A 19605-nucleotide genomic window follows, 5' to 3' on the forward strand; every position below is an offset into this window, starting at 1 on the left:
ACAAAACACACAAATAATCACAAACTATCAAACGTCAAGTATCAAAATGTGTTTTAAACAAATCTTAAAAGAAACATGTTTCAAACGCTTTGTTTAAACATTTGAAATAAACAAAGAAATATGTTTTAAACGGAGAAAACATATTGTTTAAAACACTTTGTTTTGATCATGCTAACTCTATTTCCATACAATCCTCCCTGTGAAGTCATTTCCATGTTCGGCTTCGTTGTGAAATGACAAGACCATTTGGAAAATTAGCAGCAAGCGCCCATACAGATCCTCCTGCATGCAAATTTCAGAAGGTGAGAGATTATCAAGCTGAGCAAGAGCACACATTTCCACCTACAGTTTTCGTTGTGTTTGCTAATCGGGCTCAGTTTGTACCAAGCCTTTATAAAAAATAATATTAGACTCGTTTGTTGTTCCCCTCCACGGAAATCTTTAGTAAAAGGCGAAAGATTTTTGCGTATGAAGGGAAACCAGAGTTGTTTCCAGGCCACGATTTTTCCTAGCCTATGTTGCAGTTCTATTCACTGCTCATGGGAACGTGTAGGTTCCGTAGGAAATTGCTGTTTTACTTGTTGAAACATAAAACCTCGTTTTGTGTGATTTTCATTTCTTAAAACGAGAGAATAAGGATATAAATCCGTGCCGATTTCTAATTTGCGTCATGTGCAGGGACCAACGTAAACAAATGATAAACCGACAGCAAATTCTGCCATCTCTCGGCCACCATTTCAACTAGTGGGAACTTGTACTTTGGCAACAAATTCCATTTCACGAAGAATTTTCAGTTTACCTGTTCTCATATACAAGACTATTACACTTTCGGGTTTCTCCCACAGGCATGCTTAATAATGTTTCGTAAAGAAACCAAACCGAAGCAAGAAAGAAAATTACCGCAGTTATTTCGGTTGTGACGGGTCACTTTCATGTCATGCGATTCTTGCACGTATATATGTAGTGATGGAATCTCGAAATTTACTATAGATTGGGCAATAGCCATGAATATAAAACAAGATAGTTCCGTGGAAATTACTTAACGTAATAATTCTCGGCATCAAGGCAAGTTACATTTCGACAATTGTAAATTATAGAGAAAGAAATAAGTAAAAGGAATTTTGTGTTCCAAAATTTCCTATCATACGCTAACGACTTCTTTTTCACAATGTTACTTCCATACAGGGTTGGCAAATTTGTGTTCTTTTGTTTGTTTTAACATGCTTTTAATGTTGATTTGTCGAAAAGGATATATTTTTTTTAAAAAAATAAAACTTTTAAACAAAATGCCAAGATGACATTTTTTTAAGAATAATGAAAAATAATGTATCTGTAGAACATCCAAGGATTGATTGTGTTCATATTACAAGCAAACGCTTGACAAACTTCTTAAAATACACATTTATAAAACCTCGTTTTGTGTGATTTTCGTTTCTTAAAAAGAGAAAATAAGGATATAAATCCGTGCCGATTTCTAATTTGCGTCAGGTGCACGGACCAACGTACACAAATGATAAACCGACAGCAAATTCTGCCATCTCTCGGCCCCCATTTCAACTAGTGGGAACTTGTACTTTGGCAACAAATTCCATTTCACGAAGAATTTTCAGTTTACCTGTTCTCATTTACAAGACGATTACACTTTCGGGTTTCTCCCACAGGCATGCTTAATAATGTTTCGTAAAGAAACCAAACCGAAGCAAGAAAGAAAATTACCGCAGTTATTTCGGTTGTGACGGGTCACTTTCATGTCATGCGATTCTTGCACGTATATATGTAGTGATCGAATCTCGAAATTTACTATAGATTGGGCAATAGACATGAATATAAAACAAGATAGTTCCGTGGAAATTACTTAACGTAATAATTCTCGGCATCAAAGCAAGTTACATTTCGACAATTGTAAATTATAGAGAAAGAAATAAGTAAAAGGAATTTTGTGTTCCAAAATTTCCTATCATACGCTAACGACTTCTTTTTCACAATGTTACTTCCATACAGGGTTGGCAAATTTGTGTTCTTTTGTTTGTTTTAACATGCTTTTAATGTTGATTTGTCGAAAAGGATATATTTTTTTTAAAAAATAAAACTTTTAAACAAAATGCCAAGATGACATTTTTTTAAGAATAATGAAAAATAATGTATTTGTAGAACATCCAAGGATTGATTGTGTTCATATTACAAGCAAACGCTTGACTAACTTCTTAAATACACATTTATGTTAGTCTTAAATCTCGCCTGTACGCTGTTCGAGAAGCTCCAACTAATCCACAGTTTCCAGGCCCCACTGAGTCCAAGTGGTAGCTTCTGATTGATTATCATCGTGAATGGATCTAAATCTTAAACATCTGCATAAATCATAGCCATGAATTTTAAACGTGGCCCACGGTATTCATCACCATATGTGTGTTATTTGATGTACATTTTGAACCACTGAGTAGATTCTAATGCAAATAAAGAGAATGATACTCATTTAAAGAAAACGCGTAGTTACAAAACTCACAAATAATCACAAACTATCAAACGTCAAGTATCAAAATGTGTTTTAAACAAATCTGAAAAGAAACATGTTTCAAACGCTTTGTTTAAACATTTGAAATAAACAAAGAAATATGTTTTAAACGAAGAATTCATATTGTTTAAAACACTTTGTTTTGATCATGCTAACTCTGTTTCCATACAATCCTCCCTGTGAAGTCATTTCCATGTTCGGCTTCGTTGTGAAATGACAAGAGCATTTGGAAATTTAGCAGCAAGCGCCCATACAGATCCTCCTGCCTGCAAATTTCAGAAGGTGACAGATTATCAAGCTGAGCAAGAGCACACATTTCCACCTACAGTTTTCGTTGTGTTTGCTAATCGGGCTCAGTTTGTACCAAGCCTTTATAAAAAATAATATTAGACTCGTTTGTTGTTCCCCTCCACGGAAATCTTTAGTAAAAGGCGAAAGATTTTTGCGTACGAACGGAAACCAGAGTTGTTTCCAGGCCACCAATTTTTCCTAGCCTATGTTGCAGTTCTATTCACTAATCATGGGAACGTGTAGGTTCCGTAGGAAATTGCTGTTTTACTTGTTGAAACATAAAACCTCGTTTTGTGTGATTTTCGTTTGTTAAAAAGAGAAAATAAGGATATAAATCCGTGCCGATTTCTAATTTGCGTCAGGTGCACGGACCAACGTACACAAATGATAAACCGACAGCAAATTCTGCCATCTCTCGGCCCCCATTTCAACTAGTGGGAACTTGTACTTTGGCAACAAATTCCATTTCACGAAGAATTTTCAGTTTACCTGTTCTCATATACAAGACGATTACACTTTCGGGTTTCTCCCACAGGCATGCTTAATAATGTTTCGTAAAGAAACCAAACCGAAGCAAGAAAGAAAATTACCGCAGTTATTTCGGTTGTGAAGGGTCACTTTCATGTCATGCGATTCTTGCACGTATATATGTAGTGATCGAATCTCGAAATTTACTATAGATTGGGCAATAGACATGAATATAAAACAAGATAGTTCCATGGAAATTACTTAACGTAATAATTCTCGGCATCAAAGCAAGTTACATTTCGACAATTGTAAATTATAGAGAAAGAAATAAGTAAAAGGAATTTTGTGTTCCAAAATTTCCTATCATACGCTAACGACTTCTTTTTCACAATGTTACTTCCATACAGGGTTGGCAAATTTGTGTTCTTTTGTTTGTTTTAACATGCTTTTAATGTTGATTTGTCGAAAAGGATATATTTTTTTTAAAAAATAAAACTTTTAAACAAAATGCCAAGATGACATTTTTTAAGAATAATGAAAAATAATGTATTTGTAGAACATCCAAGGATTGATTGTGTTCATATTACAAGCAAACGCTTGACTAACTTCTTAAATACACATTTATGTTAGTCTTAAATCTCGCCTGTACGCTGTTCGAGAAGCTCCAACTAATCCACAGTTTCCAGGCCCCACTGAGTCCAAGTGGTAGCTTCTGATTAATTATCATCGTGAATGGATCTAAATCTTAAACATCTGCATAAATCATAGCCATGAATTTCAAACGTGGCCCACGGTATTCATCACCATATGTGTGTTATTTGATGTACATTTTGAACCACTGAGCAGATTCTAATGCAAAATAAAGAGAATGATACTCATTTAAAGAAAACGCGTAGTTACAAAACTCACAAATAATCACAAACTATCAAACGTCAAGTATCAAAATGTGTTTTAAACAAATCTGAAAAGAAACATGTTTCAAACGCTTTGTTTAAACATTTGAAATAAACAAAGAAATATGTTTTAAACGAAGAATTCATATTGTTTAAAACACTTTGTTTTGATCATGCTAACTCTGTTTCCATACAATCCTCCCTGTGAAGTCATTTCCATGTTCGGCTTCGTTGTGAAATGACAAGAGCATTTGGAAATTTAGCAGCAAGCGCCCATACAGATCCTCCTGCCTGCAAATTTCAGAAGGTGAGAGATTATCAAGCTGAGCAAGAGCACACATTTCCACCTACAGTTTTCGTTGTGTTTGCTAATCGGGCTCAGTTTGTACCAAGCCTTTATAAAAAATAATATTAGACTCGTTTGTTGTTCCCCTCCACGGAAATCTTTAGTAAAAGGCGAAAGATTTTTGCGTACGAACGGAAACCAGAGTTGTTTCCAGGCCACCAATTTTTCCTAGCCTATGTTGCAGTTCTATTCACTGCTCATGGGAACGTGTAGGTTCCGTAGGAAATTGCTGTTTTACTTGTTGAAACATAAAACCTCGTTTTGTGTGATTTTCGTTTGTTAAAAAGAGAAAATAAGGATATAAATCCGTGCCGATTTCTAATTTGCGTCATGTGCACGGACCAACGTACACAAATGATAAACCGACAGCAAATTCTGCCATCTCTCGGCCCCCATTTCAACTAGTGGGAACTTGTACTTTGGCAACAAATTCCATTTCACGAAGAATTTTCAGTTTACCTGTTCTCATATACAAGACGATTACACTTTCGGGTTTCTCCCACAGGCATGCTTAATAATGTTTCGTAAAGAAACCAAACCGAAGCAAGAAAGAAAATTACCGCAGTTATTTCGGTTGTGACGGGTCACTTTCATGTCATGCGATTCTTGCACGTATATATGTAGTGATCGAATCTCGAAATTTACTATAGATTGGGCAATAGCCATGAATATAAAGCAAGATAGTTCCGTGGAAATTACTTAACGTAATAATTCTCGGCATCAAAGCAAGTTACATTTCGACAATTGTAAATGAGAGAGAAAGAAATAAGTAAAAGGAATTTTGTGTTCCAAAATTTCCTATCATACGCTAACGACTTCTTTTTCACAATGTTACTTCCATACAGGGTTGGCAAATTTGTGTTCTTTTGTTTGTTTTAACATGCTTTTAATGTTGATTTGTCGAAAAGGATATATTTTTTTTAAAAAATAAAACTTTTAAACAAAATGCCAAGATGACATTTTTTTAAGAATAATGAAAAATAATGTATTTGTAGAACATCCAAGGATTGATTGTGTTCATATTACAAGCAAACGCTTGACTAACTTCTTAAATACACATTTATGTTAGTCTTAAATCTCGCCTGTACGCTGTTCGAGAAGCTCCAACTAATCCACAGTTTCCAGGCCCCACTGAGTCCAAGTGGTAGCTTCTGATTGATTATCATCGTGAATGGATCTAAATCTTAAACATCTGCATAAATCATAGCCATGAATTTTAAACGTGGCCCACGGTATTCATCACCATATGTGTGTTATTTGATGTACATTTTGAACCACTGAGCAGATTCTAATGCAAAATAAAGAGAATGATACTAATTTTAAGAAAACGCGTAGTTACAAAACTCACAAATAATCACAAACTATCAAACGTCAAGTATCAAAATGTGTTTTAAACAAATCTGAAAAGAAACATGTTTCAAACGCTTTGTTTAAACATTTGAAATAAACAAAGAAATATGTTTTAAACGAAGAATTCATATTGTGTAAAACACTTTGTTTTGATCATGCTAACTCTGTTTCCATACAATCTTCCCTGTGAAGTCATTTCCATGTTCGGCTTCGTTGTGAAATGACAAGAGCATTTGGAAATTTAGCAGAAAGCGCCCATACAGATCCTCCTGCCTGCAAATTTCAGAAGGTGAGAGATTATCAAGCTGAGCAAGAGCACACATTTCCACCTACAGTTTTCGTTGTGTTTGCTAATCGGGCTCAGTTTGTACCAAGCCTTTATAAAAAATAATATTAGACTCGTTTGTTGTTCCCCTCCACGGAAATCTTTAGTAAAAGGCGAAAGATTTTTGCGTACGAACGGAAACCAGAGTTGTTTCCAGGCCACCAATTTTTCCTAGCCTATGTTGCAGTTCTATTCACTGCTCATGGGAACGTGTAGGTTCCGTAGGAAATTGCTGTTTTACTTGTTGAAACATAAAACCTCGTTTTGTGTGATTTTCGTTTCTTTAAAAGAGAAAATAAGGATATAAATCCGTGCCGATTTCTAATTTGCGTCATGTGCACGGACCAACGTACACAAATGATAAACCGACAGCAAATTCTGCCATCTCTCGGCCACCATTTCAACTAGTGGGAACTTGTACTTTGGCAACAAATTCCATTTCACAAAGAATTTTCAGTTTACCTGTTCTTATATACAAGACTATTACACTTTCGGGTTTCTCCCACAGGCATGCTTAATAATGTTTCGTAAAGAAACCAAACCGAAGCAAGAAAGAAAATTACCGCAGTTATTTCGGTTGTGACGGGTCATTTTCATGTCATGCGATTCTTGCACGTATATATGTAGTGATGGAATCTCGAAATTTAGTATAGATTGGGCAATAGCCATGAATATAAAACAAGATAGTTCCGTGGAAATTACTTAACGTAATAATTCTCGGCATCAAAGCAAGTTACATTTCGACAATTGTAAATTAGAGAGAAAGAAATAAGTAAAAGGAATTTTGTGTTCCAAAATTTTCTATCATACGCTAACGACTTCTTTTTCACAATGTTACTTCCATACAGGGTTGGCAAATTTGTGTTCTTTTGTTTGTTTTAACATGCTTTTAATGTTGGTTTGTCGAAAAGGATATATTTTTTCTAAAAATAAAACTTTTAAACAAAATGCCAAGATGACATTTTTTTAAGAATAATGAAAAATAATGTATCTGTTGAACATCCAATGATTGATTGTGTTCATATTACAAGCAAACGCTTGACTAACTTCTTAAAATACACATTTATGTTAGTCTTAAATCTCACCTGTACGCTGTTCGAGAAGCTCCAACTAATCCACAGTTTCCAGGCCCCACTGAGTCCAAGTGGTAGCTTCTGATTAATTATCATCGTGAATGGATCTAAATTTTAAACATCTCCATAAATCATAGCCATGAATTTTAAACGTGGCCCACGGTATTCATCACCATATGTGTGTTATTTGATGTACATTTTACACAAATAATCACAAACTATCAAACGTCAAGTATCAAAATGTGTTTTAAACAAATCTGAAAAGATACATGTTTCAAACGCTTTGTTTAAACATTTGAAATAAACAAAGAAATATGTTTTAAACGAAGAATTCATATTGTTTAAAACACTTTGTTTTGATCATGCTAACTCTGTTTCCATACAATCCTCCCTGTGAAGTCATTTCCATGTTCGGCTTCGTTGTGAAATGACAAGAGCATTTGGAAATTTAGCAGCAAGCGCCCATACAGATCCTCCTGCCTGCAAATTTCAGAAGGTGAGAGATTATCAAGCTGAGCAAGAGCACACATTTCCACCTACAGTTTTCGTTGTGTTTGCTAATCGGGCTCAGTTTGTACCAAGCCTTTATAAAAAATAATATTAGACTCGTTTGTTGTTCCCCTCCACGGAAATCTTTAGTAAAAGGCGAAAGATTTTTGCGTACGAACGGAAACCAGAGTTGTTTCCAGGCCACCAATTTTTCCTAGCCTATGTTGCAGTTCTATTCACTGCTCATGGGAACGTGTAGGTTCCGTAGGAAATTGCTGTTTTACTTGTTGAAACATAAAACCTCGTTTTGTGTGATTTTCGTTTGTTAAAAAGAGAAAATAAGGATATAAATCCGTGCCGATTTCTAATTTGCGTCATGTGCACGGACCAACGTACACAAATGATAAACCGACAGCAAATTCTGCCATCTCTCGGCCCCCATTTCAACTAGTGGGAACTTGTACTTTGGCAACAAATTCCATTTCACGAAGAATTTTCAGTTTACCTGTTCTCATATACAAGACGATTACACTTTCGGGTTTCTCCCACAGGCATGCTTAATAATGTTTCGTAAAGAAACCAAACCGAAGCAAGAAAGAAAATTACCGCAGTTATTTCGGTTGTGACGGGTCACTTTCATGTCATGCGATTCTTGCACGTATATATGTAGTGATCGAATCTCGAAATTTACTATAGATTGGGCAATAGCCATGAATATAAAGCAAGATAGTTCCGTGGAAATTACTTAACGTAATAATTCTCGGCATCAAAGCAAGTTACATTTCGACAATTGTAAATGAGAGAGAAAGAAATAAGTAAAAGGAATTTTGTGTTCCAAAATTTCCTATCATACGCTAACGACTTCTTTTTCACAATGTTACTTCCATACAGGGTTGGCAAATTTGTGTTCTTTTGTTTGTTTTAACATGCTTTTAATGTTGATTTGTCGAAAAGGATATATTTTTTTTAAAAAATAAAACTTTTAAACAAAATGCCAAGATGACATTTTTTTAAGAATAATGAAAAATAATGTATTTGTAGAACATCCAAGGATTGATTGTGTTCATATTACAAGCAAACGCTTGACTAACTTCTTAAATACACATTTATGTTAGTCTTAAATCTCGCCTGTACGCTGTTCGAGAAGCTCCAACTAATCCACAGTTTCCAGGCCCCACTGAGTCCAAGTGGTAGCTTCTGATTGATTATCATCGTGAATGGATCTAAATCTTAAACATCTGCATAAATCATAGCCATGAATTTTAAACGTGGCCCACGGTATTCATCACCATATGTGTGTTATTTGATGTACATTTTGAACCACTGAGCAGATTCTAATGCAAAATAAAGAGAATGATACTCATTTAAAGAAAACGCGTAGTTACAAAACTCACAAATAATCACAAACTATCAAACGTCAAGTATCAAAATGTGTTTTAAACAAATCTGAAAAGAAACATGTTTCAAACGCTTTGTTTAAACATTTGAAATAAACAAAGAAATATGTTTTAAACGAAGAATTCATATTGTGTAAAACACTTTGTTTTGATCATGCTAACTCTGTTTCCATACAATCTTCCCTGTGAAGTCATTTCCATGTTCGGCTTCGTTGTGAAATGACAAGAGCATTTGGAAATTTAGCAGCAAGCGCCCATACAGATCCTCCTGCCTGCAAATTTCAGAAGGTGAGAGATTATCAAGCTGAGCAAGAGCACACATTTCCACCTACAGTTTTCGTTGTGTTTGCTAATCGGGCTCAGTTTGTACCAAGCCTTTATAAAAAATAATATTAGACTCGTTTGTTGTTCCCCTCCACGGAAATCTTTAGTAAAAGGCGAAAGATTTTTGCGTACGAACGGAAACCAGAGTTGTTTCCAGGCCACCAATTTACATAAAACCTCGTTTTGTGTGATTTTCGTTTCTTTAAAAGAGAAAATAAGGATATAAATCCGTGCCGATTTCTAATTTGCGTCATGTGCACGGACCAACGTACACAAATGATAAACCGACAGCAAATTCTGCCATCTCTCGGCCACCATTTCAACTAGTGGGAACTTGTACTTTGGCAACAAATTCCATTTCACAAAGAATTTTCAGTTTACCTGTTCTTATATACAAGACTATTACACTTTCGGGTTTCTCCCACAGGCATGCTTAATAATGTTTCGTAAAGAAACCAAACCGAAGCAAGAAAGAAAATTACCGCAGTTATTTCGGTTGTGACGGGTCATTTTCATGTCATGCGATTCTTGCACGTATATATGTAGTGATGGAATCTCGAAATTTAGTATAGATTGGGCAATAGCCATGAATATAAAACAAGATAGTTCCGTGGAAATTACTTAACGTAATAATTCTCGGCATCAAAGCAAGTTACATTTCGACAATTGTAAATTAGAGAGAAAGAAATAAGTAAAAGGAATTTTGTGTTCCAAAATTTTCTATCATACGCTAACGACTTCTTTTTCACAATGTTACTTCCATACAGGGTTGGCAAATTTGTGTTCTTTTGTTTGTTTTAACATGCTTTTAATGTTGGTTTGTCGAAAAGGATATATTTTTTCTAAAAATAAAACTTTTAAACAAAATGCCAAGATGACATTTTTTTAAGAATAATGAAAAATAATGTATCTGTTGAACATCCAATGATTGATTGTGTTCATATTACAAGCAAACGCTTGACTAACTTCTTAAAATACACATTTATGTTAGTCTTAAATCTCGCCTGTACGCTGTTCGAGAAGCTCCAACTAATCCACAGTTTCCAGGCCCCACTGAGTCCAAGTGGTAGCTTCTGATTAATTATCATCGTGAATGGATCTAAATTTTAAACATCTCCATAAATCATAGCCATGAATTTTAAACGTGGCCCACGGTATTCATCACCATATGTGTGTTATTTGATGTACATTTTGAACCACTGAGAAGACTCTAATGCACAATGAAGAGAATGATACTCATTTAAAGAAAACGCGTAGTTACAAAACACACAAATAATCACAAACTATCAAACGTCAAGTATCAAAATTTGTTTTAAACAAATCTGAAAAGAAACATGTTTCAAACGCTTTGTTTAAACATTTGAAATAAACAAAGAAATATGTTTTAAACGGAGAAAACATATTGTTTAAAACACTTTGTTTTGATCATGCTAACTCTGTTTCCATACAATCCTCCCTGTGAAGTCATTTCCATGTTCGGCTTCGTTGTGAAATGACAAGAGCATTTGGAAATTTAGCAGCAAGCGCCCATACAGATCCTCCTGCCTGAAAATTTCAGAAGGTGAGAGATTATCAAGCTGAGCAAGAGCACACATTTCCACCTACAGTTTTCGTTGTGTTTGCTAATCGGGCTCAGTTTGTACCAAGCCTTTATAAAAAATAATATTAGACTCGTTTGTTGTTCCCCTCCACAGAAATCTTTAGTAAAAGGCGAAAGATTTTTGCGTATGAAGGGAAACCAGAGTTGTTTCCAGGCTTTTTTTTTTTTTTTTTTTTTTTTGCTAGTTTTAATCCGTTGAGAGGGTTATGCCCTCACTTCGGTAAGTGATTTCATTGTAAGTTATGTGTCTTTCATCATTTTGGATGGTCTGAGTGCTCTTTTATATTGCAGAATCTTTTTCTTATCAAGATTGGTGATTCGTATGTGTTAACTTACTTTTGGGCATGGTTGAGAAGATTGTAAATATGGATTTCGATATTTGGAGTCGGAGTATTGTTGGTACTGTTTAGGCTGTAGTGGTGGGATAAATATGGCTTGATAACTGCGATGGATGATATATATCGTATTCGTGTTTCTGTGGGTCTAGATCATCTAGATAACATGAATACATGGTGAGCAGGTGTTGTAATGGCGTATAAATATGTGTAGGTGCTGCATCATGTCGGATATCAAGATGAATGGTATTCCAGAATACTGGGTTTTCGGATATCATGGCTTTGTTTATGTATCGTTGGCGAAGGCTCTCGACGTGATACAAAATGGTCGGGAAGGAAATTCTGTCATACAGTAGTGCTGTGGGATAAGGTAATTTAATCCGGAAAGCCAATCTAAATGCGTGCCGTTCAAAGATTTCCAGTTGGTCGTAGAAGGAGGCAGAAGCGTCAATCCAAGCAATATGCCCGTGAGTGATGGCTGGGCGCAAGAACATTTTGTAGGTGGTTAGGACTGTTGTCGGGTGTAATCCCCAAGATGTACCCACCAGTTTCCATAATAGGTTTAGGCGGTTCTTTACCTTCTTCTTTATCCTTTCTAAGTGTGGACGCCAGGTCAGTTTTTCGTCTATGGTAACCCCAAGGTATGTTACGTGGTTTGAAGGTAAGATGCGTCTCCCCTCTATTATAATCTCCAAGAGTTTGGGGTTTCGGTGTACTTTGGAGCGACAGTGGGGAGGTAGGAAAACTACTGCCTGAGTTTTTGAAGAGTTTATTGATAGTTTCCATTGGTTGCACCAGCGAATAAAGGAGTCTACGGCCTTTTGGAGTGTTTTATTAATGGATTGAACTGTTTTCCCAAGAGTTAGGAAAGCAGTGTCATCTGCAAATTGGAATACGTGTGTGCTGGTATCCATGGTCGGCATATCTGTTACATACATTAAATATAACAGCGGTGACAAAACAGACCCCTGCGGGACTCCTGTGTGCAAGAAGATGGGATAGGAAGTTGCCGAGTTCAGAGAGATGTATGCCATGCGGCCTGCCAGGAACGAATGGATAAGGCGAATGTAGCATTGAGGAAGTTGGAATTTGTGGAGTTTATATATTAATCCCGAATGCCATACTTTGTCAAACGCCTTTTCGAGATCGAATAAAAGAAGACACGATGGCAAGGACTTGTTATAGTGGTTTGTTATAGTTGTTATCAATCTCAAAAGTTGGTCGTTGAGGCTGATGGATGGTCGGAAGCCTGCTTGATGTGCAGGTAGGAGCTTCTTGGATGAAAGGTGTTGGTGCAATCTGTGTACAAGTACTATTTCAAAGATTTTGCTGAGGGTCGATGTGAGCTGTATTGGTCTGTAAGAGGATACTTCGCGAACAGGTTTCCCGGGTTTGGCGAACAGCAGCATTTTGGAAACTTTCCATTCTGTCGGGAAGTAGCCTGTTCGTAGTATATAGGTATATATGGTGGCTAGGATTAGCAGGAAGGTTCTTGGAGCCTCTCTGACGAGTCGGTAGGTTACCGAGTCGAAGCCTGGAGCAGTGTTTCTTTTCCGAGATATGGCGCATGCGATGTCTTCTGGTGTTATAGGTGAGGTTAGAGGTTCGTTTTCATCCATACTATGGTCATTGTTAGGTTTGAGAGCTCGGTTATGTGGGTTTGAGACACGTTGTATTGTACGTGATTGGGTTGTTTTGTGTAATGGTTCAGTTTGTGGTGTGAAGATACCTTGGAAGTGGTGCGCAAAGGCGTTTGCTTTCTCTTGGTCGTCGTCTACGGATTTCCCATCGACTATAATGGGATATGTAGTTCTTGACCTTTTCCCTGTGAGTTTGTTAAATTGCTGCCAGTATTTTGATGGATGGGATGTATCAGCCAGTGTATTGCACGTTTTTATCCAATTCCTTCTTTTATATGCAATGATATAGTTTTGTACCGTGCGGAGGAGTTGTCTATGATGCCGTAACGCTTCAGGATTTCTTGTTACAACATACTCTCGGAAGGCACGCCTGGAGGCTGAAATCAGTTTTAGATAGTTCGGCGGTAATTTTGGTTTATATAAATTGATGGTTTGAAGTGGTATGGTACTTTTCGCAGCTTCAGTTAAGGCAGAAGTGAGTAATGGGACTACATCATCCAGATCCCTATCGTTTGTTGGCGTATCTGCGTTTTGCACGGTGTTTTCGATTGCATTACGATATTTTTCCCAGTCTGCTTGATCGTAGGAGTACCTTGTTATGAGAAAGGGTTTGTGAGGAGTTGGTGCAGGTGCGTCAACTGTAAAGATTATAGGTGCGTGATCGCTACCAATGGGTTCAAGTATATCCACTTTGCTATTTGTAAGGAGGGAAGTCGATGTAAGTACAACATCTGGAGAAGTACTGCTGATTGGTCTAGATGGTTTCGGAAGTTGGTGGAAATGGCAATTTTGGCAGCTGTCTATAGTTTGGTGAAATTGTCGCTTTTCGGCTTGTGGTCGACTATGGAGATTTATGTCGGCCATGATTATGTAATGCTTGTAGCTGTTTTCAATGTAATGGATAAAGTTGTATGGTATAGGATGTCCAGGCCGAACATAGATGGTTGCTAGGGTAATGCTTCTGTGTCTCAGATATATTGTTGCTATGCTGTATTCCGGCAGGTTGAAATGCGGTGGTAATGTGTGTTCTCTGTGCGGATATGATTTTCGAAAGCCAATTGCAGTCCCTCCATTTGCACGTTGAGCTTCCGTTGGCCCATCATGTCGAATCATATTATATCCGCTGATCTTGGGTTTGAATTTTGGCGTTAGGAATGTTTCGTTGAGGGCAAAAGCTGATATATTCTTTTCCTGCAAGACAGTCTCAAATAATCTTTTGTGTTTTGTTAAAGAGCGAATATTTAAGAAGAGAAAAGAATAACCCATGATTGTTATGAAGAGTCTGAAAACTGTTTTAGGATGTACTTGTGTTTTCAAGAGGGTTGATATTGAAATGGACATGTGGTCCCGTATACGTAGCGTGTAACTGCAGTTTGAAAAGTGTTTTTGCAGCGAGTATGACTTGGTCCAGAATATGTGTGCGTAGAAATGGCTGGATGTTTTGAGTTGTAATAGTAAAGAATCGTAGCAGATCTTCCACAGTGATTGGGTCCATTAGTGAATTTGCCGGTTTGGTTGAGCTATCTATAGTTCGGATGGGAACAACAAGCTCAGGGTGATTAGGTTCTGGGTTAGGTCTGGCTTGGCATTTATAGCTGTAAGTAGGATGTCCTTCAGAGCATGTGTTGCATTTAGGCGGGTTCTGGATGTTTGTACAAGTGTTGGTAGAATGTGGCCCAGAACAGTATCCACAGATTGCTGAATTTGGACAGTTGATTGTAGTGTTCTGATTGTATGTTTGACAACGTTCACAACGCACGGGCAGTGGTGTTGACGTCCTGGAAGGTTTGACTCTGTGCTTTCGACAATATATATAGGCTCCATTGTGCAATAGTTCGTCCACGGTATCTTTATCTGCTGTCAGTATTCGAACCATATAAGTTGGTCCGTTGTCATTTCGGATTCTCATGCACTTGTGGATGGTGTGACCTTCTGCCTGAATTTCTTCAGCGATTTCTGTGTCGGTGTATTCAGGGGGAACACCCCGAATCACCACTGATAGCATTGGTGCTCGTTTAGGCGGAGGAGGTTGCTTTGGACGTGTAGAGGTTAGTGGCTTCATATTGGCATTTGTACCAAAAATTTGGTAGGAGGCCTTGTCTCTGATAATGGTGGAGAAATGTGGGTCAGTAGATTTTATAAGTATTCCGTTCCTGGTGAAGACTATTTCATTAACTGAAGCTCTTGGCACATATTTTAGGATTTGATTTAGGATATGTTTTGGCGTTTTGTATTTGGTGTCGTAGTTCGAAAGAAGGAAATTGTACAGCTCTGGTGTCTGTGTGTTTACTTCGGTCTTGTTCCGTCTGGAGTCTGTTCTCTCTGGAAGTTTCTGCTTTTTGTTGGCAAGTGGTGACCTAGATCGATCGCGGGAATCCATGGAAGAGCTTCGGGAATTTGAGTTTTCCAGCTTGTTCCGGCCTCTGGCTCTGACATCTCTAGGGACAGTACCCCCAACTTGTTGAGGGAGCCCTTTATGCATCGCCTCCCTTGCACTACTTTGCAATCGGCGAGTGAGTGTGGAAGCTGCACTTTGCACGTGATGGAGAGAGTCAGAGTCAAAGTCTCGTAACAGACACTTACCAAACAAGATTTTAGAACCAAACAGCCAATGAGAAACGAGGACAGAAACCAGAGCCAACGAAAGAAAGAAAGGATTGGTATCTCTAGCTACTGTGACCAGAGCTCCAACGGGGAATGTTTGGGGCTACAACCTAGTTGCGGCCACCTGAAAAGTGTCGTTCGAGCTAGATATCCCTTCGCAGCAAGGCGTTCAACAAAGTACCTCGGGAACACCAAACCACTGTGTAGACTGCAATTACCTCCAGTCGTCCGTTCCAAACGTACTGATATTACAGTCACAGCGAATGTTCCAAGGGGGTTTTCTCTCGACGCACTGACGTGATTCGTTTCCAGGCCACCAATTTTTCCTAGCCTATGTTGCAGTTCTATTCACTGCTCATGGGAACGTGTAGGTTCCGTAGGAAATTGCTGTTTTACTTGTTGAAACATAAAACCTCGTTTTGTGTGATTTTCGTTTCTTAAAAAGAGAAAATAAGGATATAAATCCGTGCCGATTTCTAATTTGCGTCATGTGCACGGACCAACGTACACAAATGATAAACCGACAGCAAATTCTGCCATCTCTCGGCCCCCATTTCAACTAGTGGGAACTTGTACTTTGGCAACAAATTCCATTTCACGAAGAATTTTCAGTTTACCTGTTCTCATATACAAGACGATTACACTTTCGGGTTTCTCCCACAGGCATGCTTAATAATGTTTCGTAAAGAAACCAAACCGAAGCAAGAAAGAAAATTACCGCAGTTATTTCGGTTGTGACGGGTCACTTTCATGTCATGCGATTCTTGCACGTATATATGTAGTGATGGAATCTCGAAATTTAGTATAGATTGGGCAATAGCCATGAATATAAAACAAGATAGTTCCGTGGAAATTACTAAACGTAATAATTCTCGGCATCAAAGCAAGTTACATTTCGACAATTGTGAATGAGAGAGATAGAAATAAGTAAAAGGAATTTTGTGTTCCAAAATTTCCTATCATACGCTAACGACTTCTTTTTCACAATGTTACTTCCATACAGGGTTGGCAAATTTGTGTTCTTTTGTTTGTTTTAACATGCTTTTAATGTTGATTTGTCGAAAAGGATAATTTTTTTTTAAAAAATAAAACTTTTAAACAAAATGCCAAGATGACATTTTTTTAAGAATAATGAAAAATAATGTATTTGTAGAACATCCAAGGATTGATTGTGTTCATATTACAAGCAAACGCTTGACTAACTTCTTAAATACACATTTATGTTAGTCTTAAATCTCGCCTGTACGCTGTTCGAGAAGCTCCAACTAATCCACAGTTTCCAGGCCCCACTGAGTCCAAGTGGTAGCTTCTGATTAATTATCATCGTGAATGGATCTAAATCTTAAACATCTGCATAAATCATAGCCATGAATTTTAAACGTGGCCCACGGTATTCATCACCATATGTGTGTTATTTGATGTACATTTTGAACCACTGAGCAGATTCTAATGCAAAATAAAGAGAATGATACTCATTTAAAGAAAACGCGTAGTTACAAAACTCACAAATAATCACAAACTATCAAACGTCAAGTATCAAAATGTGTTTTAAACAAATCTGAAAAGAAACATGTTTCAAACGCTTTGTTTAAACATTTGAAATAAACAAAGAAATATGATTAAACGGACAAAACATATTGTTTAAAACACTTTGTTTTGATCATGCTAACTCTATATCCATACAATCCTCCCTGTGAAGTCATTTCCATGTTCGGCTTCGTTGTGAAATGACAAGAGCATTTGGAAATTTAGCAGCAAGCGCCCATACAGATCCTCCTGCCTGCAAATTTCAGAAGGGGAGAGATTATCAAGCTGAGCAAGAGCACACATTTCCACCTACAGTTTTCGTTGTGTTTGCTAATCGGGCTCAGTTTGTACCAAGCCTTTATAAAAAATAATATTAGACTCGTTTGTTGTTCCCCTCCACGGAAATCTTTAGTAAAAGGCGAAAGATTTTTGCGTATGAAGGGAAACCAGAGTTGTTTCCATGCCACCAATTTTTCCTAGCCTATGTTGCAGTTCTATTCACTGCTCATGGGAACGTGTAGGTTCCGTAGGAAATTGCTGTTTTACTTGTTGAAACATAAAACCTCGTTTTGTGTGATTTTCGTTTCTTAAAACGAGAGAATAAGGATATAAATCCTTGCCGATTTCTAATTTGCGTCATGTGCACGGACCAACGTACACAAATGATAAACCGACAGCAAATTCTGCCATCTCTCGGCCACCATTTCAACTAGTGGGAACTTGTACTTTGGCAACAGATTCCATTTCACGAAGAATTTTCAGTTTAACTGTTCTCATGTGCAAGACGATTACACATTCGGGTTTCTCCCACAGGCATGCTTAATAATGTTTCGTAAAGAAACCAAACCGAAGCAAGAAAGAAAATTACCGCAGTTATTTCGGTTGTGACGGTTCACTTTCATGTCATGCGATTCTTGCACGTATATATGTAGTGATGAAATCTCGAAATTTAGTATAGATTGGGCAATAGCCATGAATATAAAACAAGATAGTTCCGTGGAAATTACTTAACGTAATAATTCTCGGCATCAAAGCAAGTTACATTTCGACAATTGTAAATTAGAGAGAAAGAAATAAGTAAAAGGAATTTTGTGTTCCAAAATTTCCTATCATACGCTAACGACTCCTTTTTCACAATGTTACTTCCATACAGGGTTGGCAAATTTGTGTTCCTTTGTTTGTTTTAACATGCTTTTAATGTTGATTTGTCGAAAAGGATATATATATTTAAAAAAATAAAACTTTTAAACAAAATGCCAAGATGACATTTTTTTAAGAATAATGAAAAATAATGTATCTGTAGAACATCCAAGGATTGATTGTGTTCATATTACAAGCAAACGCTTGACTAACTTCTTAAAATACACATTTATGTTAGTCTTAAATCTCGCCTATACGCTGTTCGAGAAGCTGAAAATTAATCCACAGTTTCCAGGCCCCACTGAGTCCAAGTGGTAGCTTCTGATTAATTATCATCGTGAATGGATCTAAATCTTAAACATCTGCATAAATCATAGCCATGAATTTTAAACGTGGGCCACGGTATTCATCACCATATGTGTGTTATTTGATGTACATTTTGAACCACTGAGCAGATTCTAATGCACAATGAAGAGAATGATACTCATTTAAAGAAAACGCGTAGTTACAAAACACACAAATAATCACAAACTATCAAACGTCATGTATCAAAATGTGTTTTAAACAAATCTGAAAAGAAACCTGTTTCAAACGCTTTGTTTAAACATTTGAAATAAACAAAGAAATATGTTTTAAACGAAGAAAACATATTGTTTAAAGCACTTTGTTTTGATCATGCTAACTCTGTTTCCATACAATCCCCCCTGTGAAGTCATTTCCATGTTTTGCTTCGTTGTGAAATGACAAGAGCATTTGGAAATTTAGCAGCAAGCGCACAAACAGATCCTCCTGCCTGCAAATTTCAGAAGGTGAGAGATTATCAAGCTGAGCAAGAGCACACATTTCCACCTACAGTTTTCGTTGTGTTTGCTAATCGGGCTCAGTTTGTACCAAGCCTTTATAAAAAATAATATTAGACTCGTTTGTTGTTCCCCTTCACGGAAATCTTTAGTAAAAGGCGAAAGATTTTTGCGTATGAAGGGAAACCAGAGTTGTTTCCATGTCTTTTTTTTTTTTTTTTTTTTCCGTTCATCCGTTTAGAGGGTTATGTCCCTCTCTTCGGTACGTGCTGATACTTTTAAATATATAATAATAATAATAGATAGGCTAAGTGCACTTTTTCTATTTTTGGGATTATGAAATGAACACTAACCTGGTCTTGAAATGACCTTGGATTTTCATTGCTATATTATATAACACCCTACTTTCATTCTTATGTTAGTAAATAAATACCCTTTCTTGTAGTTTGATTATTAGTTGCAATATGAAGGGTATAAATGTGGTCGTAATT

The 19605-nt window shown here is 37.0% G+C and overlaps 9 non-coding genes across 9 annotated transcripts; all 9 read right to left on the reverse strand.

The window, feature by feature from the left end:
* Positions 1-370: 370 nt before the first annotated feature.
* LOC145997528 (U5 spliceosomal RNA) lies at positions 371-488 on the reverse strand. Its single transcript, XR_014442931.1, has one exon. It is a non-coding gene; the product is annotated as a U5 spliceosomal RNA (small nuclear RNA).
* Positions 489-2862: 2374 nt separating this feature from the next.
* Positions 2863-2980, reverse strand: LOC145997782 (U5 spliceosomal RNA). The gene has a single exon (XR_014443174.1). It is a non-coding gene; the product is annotated as a U5 spliceosomal RNA (small nuclear RNA).
* Positions 2981-4539: 1559 nt separating this feature from the next.
* On the reverse strand, positions 4540-4657 carry LOC145997783 (U5 spliceosomal RNA). Its single transcript, XR_014443175.1, has one exon. It is a non-coding gene; the product is annotated as a U5 spliceosomal RNA (small nuclear RNA).
* Positions 4658-6217: 1560 nt separating this feature from the next.
* LOC145997784 (U5 spliceosomal RNA) lies at positions 6218-6335 on the reverse strand. The gene has a single exon (XR_014443176.1). It is a non-coding gene; the product is annotated as a U5 spliceosomal RNA (small nuclear RNA).
* Positions 6336-7822: 1487 nt separating this feature from the next.
* LOC145997785 (U5 spliceosomal RNA) lies at positions 7823-7940 on the reverse strand. The gene has a single exon (XR_014443177.1). It is a non-coding gene; the product is annotated as a U5 spliceosomal RNA (small nuclear RNA).
* Positions 7941-9500: 1560 nt separating this feature from the next.
* Positions 9501-9618, reverse strand: LOC145997787 (U5 spliceosomal RNA). Its single transcript, XR_014443179.1, has one exon. It is a non-coding gene; the product is annotated as a U5 spliceosomal RNA (small nuclear RNA).
* Positions 9619-11097: 1479 nt separating this feature from the next.
* Positions 11098-11215, reverse strand: LOC145997699 (U5 spliceosomal RNA). The gene has a single exon (XR_014443095.1). It is a non-coding gene; the product is annotated as a U5 spliceosomal RNA (small nuclear RNA).
* Positions 11216-17511: 6296 nt separating this feature from the next.
* On the reverse strand, positions 17512-17629 carry LOC145997529 (U5 spliceosomal RNA). Its single transcript, XR_014442932.1, has one exon. It is a non-coding gene; the product is annotated as a U5 spliceosomal RNA (small nuclear RNA).
* A 1562-nt stretch (positions 17630-19191) lies between these two features.
* LOC145997821 (U5 spliceosomal RNA) lies at positions 19192-19309 on the reverse strand. Its single transcript, XR_014443211.1, has one exon. It is a non-coding gene; the product is annotated as a U5 spliceosomal RNA (small nuclear RNA).
* Between the last annotated feature and the right edge of the window lie 296 nt (positions 19310-19605).

Source organism: Lepisma saccharinum, chromosome 13, assembly GCF_977018435.1.
Source record: "Lepisma saccharinum chromosome 13, izLepSacc3.1, whole genome shotgun sequence".
Taxonomy (NCBI): domain Eukaryota; kingdom Metazoa; phylum Arthropoda; class Insecta; order Zygentoma; family Lepismatidae; genus Lepisma; species Lepisma saccharinum.